The sequence below is a fragment of the Triticum dicoccoides genome, chromosome 1B, assembly GCF_002162155.2.
Source record: "Triticum dicoccoides isolate Atlit2015 ecotype Zavitan chromosome 1B, WEW_v2.0, whole genome shotgun sequence".
NCBI classification, from domain to species: domain Eukaryota; kingdom Viridiplantae; phylum Streptophyta; class Magnoliopsida; order Poales; family Poaceae; genus Triticum; species Triticum dicoccoides.
Window position 1 is genome coordinate 38822650 of NC_041381.1, and position 8655 is coordinate 38831304.

Genomic DNA, 8655 nt, shown 5'->3' on the forward strand with positions numbered 1-8655 from the left:
ACTTCGTCCATGGGTTGGGATTTCTGCTCCACCCGTTCGTCTGCGGAATCATGTTCTACTATGGGCTGGATTTCCACGATCTGGCCCCCCACTGCTTCCTCAACATCTCGGCATTCATTGTCGTGTGCGAGGCCTTCCTACGCATCCCACCCCACTTCGGATTATGGTTAGATATCTTCAATATGAAGCTGAAGATCGTGGACAGTCAACACGCGGAGTGCGGAGGAGCCATGGTGAGCAAGATGCCTAATGTCGCATGGCCAATAGTGTTGGGGAACGTTGCAGAAAATTAAAATTTTTCTTACGATTTCACCAAGATCCATCTATGAGTTCATCTAAGCAACGAGTCATGGGAAAGAGATTGCATCTACATACCACTTTGTAGATCGCGTGCGGAAGCGTTCGAGAGAACGGTGATGATGGAGTCGTACTCACCGTGATTCAAATCACCGATGACCAAGTGCCGAACGGACAGCACCTCCGCGTTCAACACACGTACGGAGCGGATGACGTCTCCTCCTTCTTGATCCAGCAAGGGGGAAGGAGAGGTTGATGATGATCCAGCAGCACAACGGCGTGGTGGTGGATGCAGCAGAACTCCGGCAGGGCGTCGCCAAGCTGCTGCGGGAGGAGGACGAGGTGTAGCAGGGGAGGGAGGCGCCAAGACACAAGGGGAGAAAAAAAAGCCGACTATCGGATTTGAACCGATGACCCTCGCATTACAAATGTGATGCTCTAACCTCTGAGCTAAGTGGGCTTACATAACGGAAATAGTGTAACAAATAGAAATAGGTATAGTATAGGAAATCCGTAAAATCTCAGATATTAGTTATTAATCTTAGCTATTAACTAGTTCTAAATTTGAAGTTATACTTATAAAAATAAAAAAATACTAAAACTTCTTAAAGATAAAGTTAGCTTGATATGCTTAACTATAGGATATTAAAAAATAAAATTATGCGGCTGATCTCCACCTTGCCCTCCTTTATATAGGCCCCCAGGGGGGCGGCGGCCCTGGGAGATGCAATCTCCCAAGGGGGCGGTGGCCAGGGGGGTGGAGTGCCCCCAAGGCAAGTGGTGCGCCCCCCCCCCCCCCACCTAGGGTTTCCAACCCTAGGCGCAGGAGGGCCCAAGGGGGGGCGCACCAGCCCACTAGGGGCTGGTTCCCCTCCCACTTCAGCCCACGGGGCCCTCCGGGATAGGTGGCCCCACCCGGTGGACCCCCGGGACCCTTCCGGTGGTCCCGGTACAATACCGGGTGACCCCGAAACTTCCCCGATGGCCGAAACAGCACTTCCTATATAGTTTTCTTTACCTCCGGACCATTCCGGAACTCCTCGTGACGTCTGGGATCTCATCCGGGACTCCGAACAACATTCGGTTTGCTGCATACTCATATTCATACAACCCTAGCGTCACCGAACCTTAAGTGTGTAGACCCTATGGGTTCGGGAGACATGCAGACATGACCAAGACAGCTCTCCGGTCAATAACCAACAGCGGGATCTGGATACCCATGTTGGCTCCCACATACTCCTCGATGATCTCATCGGATGAACCACGATGTCGAGGGTTCAAGCAACCCCGTATACTATTCCCTTTGTCAGACGGTATGTTACTTGCCCGAGACTCGATCGTCGGTATCCCAATACCTCGTTCAGTCTCGTTACCGGCAAGTCACTTTACTCATACCGTAATGCATGATCCCGTGACCAGACACTTGGTCACTTTGAGCTCATTATGATGATGCACTACCGAGTGGGCCCAGTGATACCTCTCCATAACACGGAGTGACAAATCCCAGTCTCGATCCGTGTCAACCCAACAGACACTTTCGGAGATACCTGTAGTGCACCTTTATAGTCACCCAGTTACGTTGTGACATTTGGTACACCCAAAGCACTCCTACGGTATTCGGGAGTTACACGATCTCATGGTCTAAGGAAGAGATACTTGACATTGGAAAAGCTCTAGCAAAACGAACTACACGATCTTGTGCTATGCTTAGGAATGGGACTTGTCCATCACATCATTCTCCTAATGATGTGATCCCGTTGTCAATGACATCTAATGTCCATAGTCAGGAAACCATGACTATCTGTTGACCAACGAGCTAGTCAACTAGAGGCTTACTAGGGACGTATTGTGGTCTATGTATTCACACGTGTATTACGATTTCCGGATAATACAATTATAGCATGAATAAAAGACAATTATCATGAACAAGGAAATATAATAATAATCCTTTTATTATTGCCTCTAGGGCATATTTCCAACAGTCTCCCACTTGCACTAGAGTCAATAATCTAGTTACATTGTGATGAATCGAACACCCATAGAGTTCTTGTGTTGATCATGTTTTGCTCGCGAGAGAGGTTTAGTCAACGGATCTGCGACATTCAGATCCGTATGTACTTTGCAAATCTCTATGTCTCCATCTTGAACATTTTCACGGATGGAGTTGAAACGACGCTTGATGTGCCTGGTCTTCTTGTGAAACCTGGGCTCCTTGGCAAGGGCAATAGCTCCAGTGTTCTCATAGAAGAGTTTGATCGGCCCCGACGCATTGGGTATGACTCCTAGGTCGGTGATGAACTCCTTCACCCATATTGCTTCATGCGCTGCCTCCGAGGCTGCCATGTACTCCGCTTCACATGTAGATCCCGCCACGATGCTCTGCTTGCAGCTGCACCAGCTTACTGCTCCACCATTCAACATATACACGTATCTGGTTTGTGACTTAGAGTCATCCAGATCTATGTCGAAGCTAGCATCGACGTAACCCTTTACGGCGAGCTCTCCGTCACCTCCATAAACGAGAAACATGTCCATTGTCCTTTTCAGGTACTTTAGGATATTCTTGACCACTGTCCAGTGTTCCTTGACGGGATTACTTTGGTACCTTCCTAACAAACTTATGGCTAGGTTTACATCAGGTCTGGTACACAGCATGGCATACATAATAGATCCTATGGCTGAAGGATAGGGGATGACACTCAACTCTTCTTTATCTTTTGCTGTGGTCGCGCATTGAGCCGAGCTCAATCTCACACCTTGCAGTACAGGCAAGAACCCTTTCTTGGACTGATCCATTTTGAACTTCTTCAAAATCTTATCAAGGTATGTGCTTTGTGAAAGACCTATGAGGCGTCTCGATCTATCCCTATAGATCTTGATGCCTAATATGTAAGCAGCTTCTCCAAGGTCCTTCATTGAAAAACACTTATTCAAGTAGGCCTTAATGCTGTCCAAGAATTCTATATCATTTTCCATCAAAAGTATGTCATCTACATATAATATGAGAAATGCTATAGAGCTCCCACTCACTTTCTTGTAAACGCAGGCTTCTCCATAAGTCTGCACAAACCCAAACGCTTTGATCATCTCATCAAAGCGAATGTTCCAACACTGAGATGCTTGCACCAGCCCATAAATGGATCGCTGGAGCTTGCATACTTTGTTAGCATTCTTAGGATCGACAAAACCTTCTGGCTGCATCATATACAACTCTTCCTTAAGATAGCCGTTAAGGAATGCCGCTTTGACGTCCATCTGCCATATCTCATAATCATAGTATGCGGCAATTGCTAACATGATTCGGACGGACTTAAGCTTCGCTACGGGAGAGAAAGTCTCATCGTAGTCAACCCCTTGAACTTGTCGATAACCCTTAGCAACAAGTCGAGCTCTATAGATGGTGACATTACCATCCGCGTCCGTCTTCTTCTTAAAGATCCATTTGTTTTCTATCGCTCGCCGATCATCGGGCAAGTCAGTCAAAGTCCATACTTTGTTTACATACATGGATTCTATCTCGGATTGCATGGCTTCTAGCCATTTGTTGGAATCTGGGCCCACCATCGCTTCTTCATAGTTCGAAGGTTCACCGTTGTCTAACAACATGATTTCCAGGACAGGGTTGCCATACCACTAGTGTGGAACGTGTCCTTGTGGACCTACGAAGTTCAGTAGCAACTTGATCCGAAGTACCTTGATCATCATCATTAATTTCCTCTCCAGTTGGTGTAGGCACCACAGGATCATTTTCCTGAGCTACACTACTTTCCGGTTCAAGAGGTAGTACTTCATCGAGTTCTACTTTCCTCCCACTTACTCCTTTCGAGAGAAACTCTTTTTCCATAAAGGATCCGTTCTTGGCAACAAAGATCTTGCCTTCGGATCTAAGGTAGAAGGTATACCCAATGGTTTCTTTGGGGTATCCTATGAAGACGCATTTTTCCGACTTGGGTTCGAGCTTTTCAGGTTGAAGTTTCTTGACATAAGCATCGCATCCCCAAACTTTTAGAAACGACAGCTTAGGTTTCTTCCCAAACCATAATACATACGGTGTCGTCTCAACGAATTTAGACGGTGCCCTATTTAAAGTGAATGTAGCTGTCTCTAGAGCGTATCCCCAAAATGATAGCGGTAAATCGGTAAGAGACATCATAGATCGCACCATATCCAATAGAGTGCGATTAGGAAGTTCGGACACACCGTTACGCTGAGGTGTTCCAGGCGGCGTGAGTTGTGAAATGATTCCACATTTTCTTAAGTGTGTACCAAATTCGTGACTTAAATATTCTCCTCCACGATCCGATCGCAGGAATTTTATCTTTCGGTCACGTTGATTCTCTACTTCATTATGAAATTCCTTGAACTTTTCAAAGGTCTCAGACATGTGTTTCATCAAGTAGACATACCCATATCTACTCAAGTCATCAGTGAGAGTGAGAACATAACGATATCCTCCGTGAGCTTCAACGCTCATTGGACCACACACATCAGTATGTATGATTTCCAATAAGTTGGTTGCTCACTCCATTGTTCCGGAGAACGGGGTCTTGGTCATTTTGCCCATGGGGCATGGTTCGCATGTGTCAAATAATTCATAATCGACAGACTCTAAAAGTCCATCGGTATGGAGCTTCTTCATGCGCTTGACACCAATGTGACCAAGGCGGCAGTGCCACAAGTATGCGGGACTATCGTTATCAACTTTACATCTTTTGGTATTCACACTATGAATATGTGTAACATTGCGTTCGAGATTCATTAAGAATAAACCATTGACCATCGGGGCATGACCATAAAACATATCTCTCATATAAATAGAACAACCATTATTCTTAGATTTAAATGAGTAGCCATCTCGCATCAAACGAGATCCAGATACAATGTTCATGCTCAAACTTGGCACTAAATAACAATTATTGAGGTTTAAAACTAATCCCGTAAGTAAATGTAGAGGTAGCGCGCCGACGGCGATCACATCGACCTTGGAACCACTCCCGACGCGCATCGTCACCTCGTCCTTTGCCAGTCTCCACTTATTCCACAGCTCCTGCTGTGAGTTACAAATGTGAGCAACGGCACCGGTATCAAATACCCAGGAGTTACTACGAGTACTGGTAAGGTACACATCAATTACATGTATATCAAATATACCTTTAGTGTTGCCGGCCTTCTTGTCCGCTAAGTATTTGGGGCAGCTCCGCTTCCAGTGACCCTTCCCTTTGCAATAATAGCACTCAGTCTCAGGCTTGGGTCCATTCTTTGACTTCTTCCCGGCAACTGGCTTACCGGGCGCGGCAACATCTTTGCCGTCCTTCTTGAAGTTCTTCTTACCCTTGCCCTTCTTGAACTTAGTGGTCTTATTGACCATCAACACTTGATGTTCTTTCTTGATTTCAACCTCTGCTGACTTCAGCATTGAGAATACTTCAGGAATGGTCTTCACCATCCCTTGCATATTGTAGTTCAACACAAAGCTCTTGTAGGTCGGTGGGAGCGACTGAAGGATTCTGTCAATGACCGCCTCGTCCAGGAGGTTGATCTCCAGCTGGGACAGGCGGTTGTGCAACCCAGACATTTTGAGTATGTGCTCACTGACAGAACTGTTTTCCTCCATCTTACAACTATAGAACTTGTCGGAGACTTCATATCTCTCGACCCGGGCATGAGCTTGGAAAACCATTTTCAGCTCCTCGTACATCTCATATGCTCCGTGTTTCTCAAAACACTTTTGGAGCCCCGGTTCTAAGCTGTAAAGCATGCCGCACTGAACGAGGGAGTAATCATCAGCACGTGATTGCCAAATGTTCATAACGTCTTGGTTCTCTGGGATGGGTGCTTCACCTAGCGGTGCATCTAGGACATAATCTTTCTTGGCTGCTATGAGGATGATCCTCAGGTTCCGGACCCAGTCTGAATAGTTGCTGCCATCATCTTTCAGCTTGGTTTTCTCTAGGAACGTGTTGAAGTTAATGTTGACATGAGCGTTGGCCATTTGATCTACAAGACATATTTTGCAAAAGTTTTAGACTAAGTTCATGATAATTAAGTTCATCTAATCAAATTATTTAATGAACTCCCACTCAGATTAGACATCCGTCTAGTCATCTAAGTGTTACACGATCCGAGTCGACTAGGCCGTGTCCGATCATCACGTGAGACGGACTAGTCATCATCGGTGAACATCTCCATGTTGATCGTATCTTCCATACGACTCATGTTCGACCTTTAGGTCTCTGTGTTCCGAGGCCATGTCTGTACATGCTAGGCTCGTCAAGTTAACCCTAAGTGTTCTACATGTGTAAATCTGTCTTACACCCGTTGTATGTGAATGTAAGGATCTATCACACCCGATCATCACGTGGTGCTTCGAAACGACAAACTTTAGCAATGGTGCACAGTTAGGAGGAACACTTTCTTGAAATTATTATAAGGGATCATCTTATTTACTACCGCCGTTCTAAGTAAACAAGATGCATAAAACATAATAAACATCACATGCAATTATATAGTAGTGACATGATATGGCCAATATCATATAGCTCCTTCGATCTCCATCTTTGGGGCTCCATGATCATCTTCATCACCGGCATGACACCATGATCTCCATCATCATGATCTCCATCATTGTGTCTTCATGAAGTTGTCACACCAACGACTAGTTCTACTTCTATGGCTAACGCGTTTAGCAATAAAGTAAAGTAATTTACATGGCGTTCTTCAATGACACGCAGGTGATAAAAAAATAAAGACAACTCCTATGGCTCCTGCCGGTTGTCATACTCATCGACATGCAAGTCGTGATTCCTATTACAAGAACATGATCTCATACATCACAATATATCATTCATCATTCATCACAACTTCTGGCCATATCACATCACATGACAATTGCTGCAAAAACAAGTTAGACATCCTCTAATTGTTGTTGCATCTTTTACGTGGCTGCAATTGGGTTCTAGAAAGAACATTTTCTTACCTACGAATAGCCACAACATGATTTTGTCAACTTCTATTTACCCTTCATAAGGGCCCTTTTCATCTAATCCGCTCCAACTAAAGTAGGAGAGACAGACACCCGCTAGCCACCTTATGCAACTAGTGCATGTCAGTCGGTGGAACCTGTCTCACGTAAGCGTACGTGTAAGGTCGGTCAGGGCCGCTTCATCCCAAAATACTGCTGAAGCAAGAAAACACTAGTAGCGGCAAGCAAGTTGACAAGATCTACGCCCACAACAAAATTATGTTCTACTCGTGCAACAGAGAACTACGCATAGACCTAGCTCTGATACCACCGTTGGGGAACGTTGCAGAAAATTAAAAATTTTCTTACGGTTTCACCAAGATCCACCTATGAGTTCATCTAAGCAACGAGTCATGGGAAAGAGATTGCATCTACATACCACTTTGTAGATCGCGTGCGGAAGCGTTCGAGAGAACGGTGATGATGGAGTCGTACTCACCGTGATTCAAATCACCGATGACCAAGTGCCGAACGGACAACACCTCCGCGTTCAACACACGTACAGAGCGGATGACGTCTCCTCCTTCTTGATCCAGCAAGGGGGAAGGAGAGGTTGATGATGATCCAGCAGCACAACGGCGTGGTGGTGGATGCAGCAGAACTCCGGCAGGGCTTCGCCAAGCTGCTGCGGGAGGAGGACGAGGTGTAGCAGGGGAGGGAGGCGCCAAGACACAAGGGTGCGGCTGCTCTCCCCCTTTCCCTCCTTTATATAGGACCCCAGGGGGGGCGCCGGCCCTGGGAGATGCAATCTCCCAAGGGGGCGGCGGCAAGGGGGCTGGAGTGCCCCCCAAGGCAAGTGGTGCCCCCCCCCCCACCTAGGGTTTCCAACCCTAGGCGCAGGGGGGGCCAAGGGGGGCGCACCTGCCCACTAGGGGCTGGTTCCCCTCCCACTTAAGCCCACGGGGCCCTCCGGGATAGGTGGCCCCACCCGGTGGACCCCCGGGACCCTTCCGGTGGTCCCGATACAATACCGGGTGACCCCGAAACTTTCCCGATGGCCGAAACAGCACTTCCTATATAGTTTTCTTTACCTCTGGACCATTCCGGGACTCCTCGTGACATCCGGGATCTCATCCGGGACTCCGAACAACATTCGGTTTGCTGCATACTCACATTCATACAACCCTAGCATCACCGAACCTTAAGTGTGTAGACCCTACGGGTTCGGGAGACATGCACACATGACCGAGACAGCTCTTCGGTCAATAACCAACATCGGGATCTGGATACCCATGTTGGCTCCCACATACTCCTCGATGATCTCATCGGATGAACCACGATGTCGAGGGTTCAAGCAACCCCGTATACTATTCCCTTTGTCAGACGGTATGTTACTT

The 8655-nt window shown here is 46.8% G+C and overlaps 1 non-coding gene across 1 annotated transcript; it reads right to left on the minus strand.

Moving 5' to 3' along the window:
* Nucleotides 1–684: 684 nt before the first annotated feature.
* On the minus strand, nucleotides 685–757 carry TRNAT-UGU. The gene has a single exon. It is a non-coding gene; the product is annotated as a tRNA-Thr (tRNA).
* Nucleotides 758–8655: the final 7898 nt, after the last annotated feature.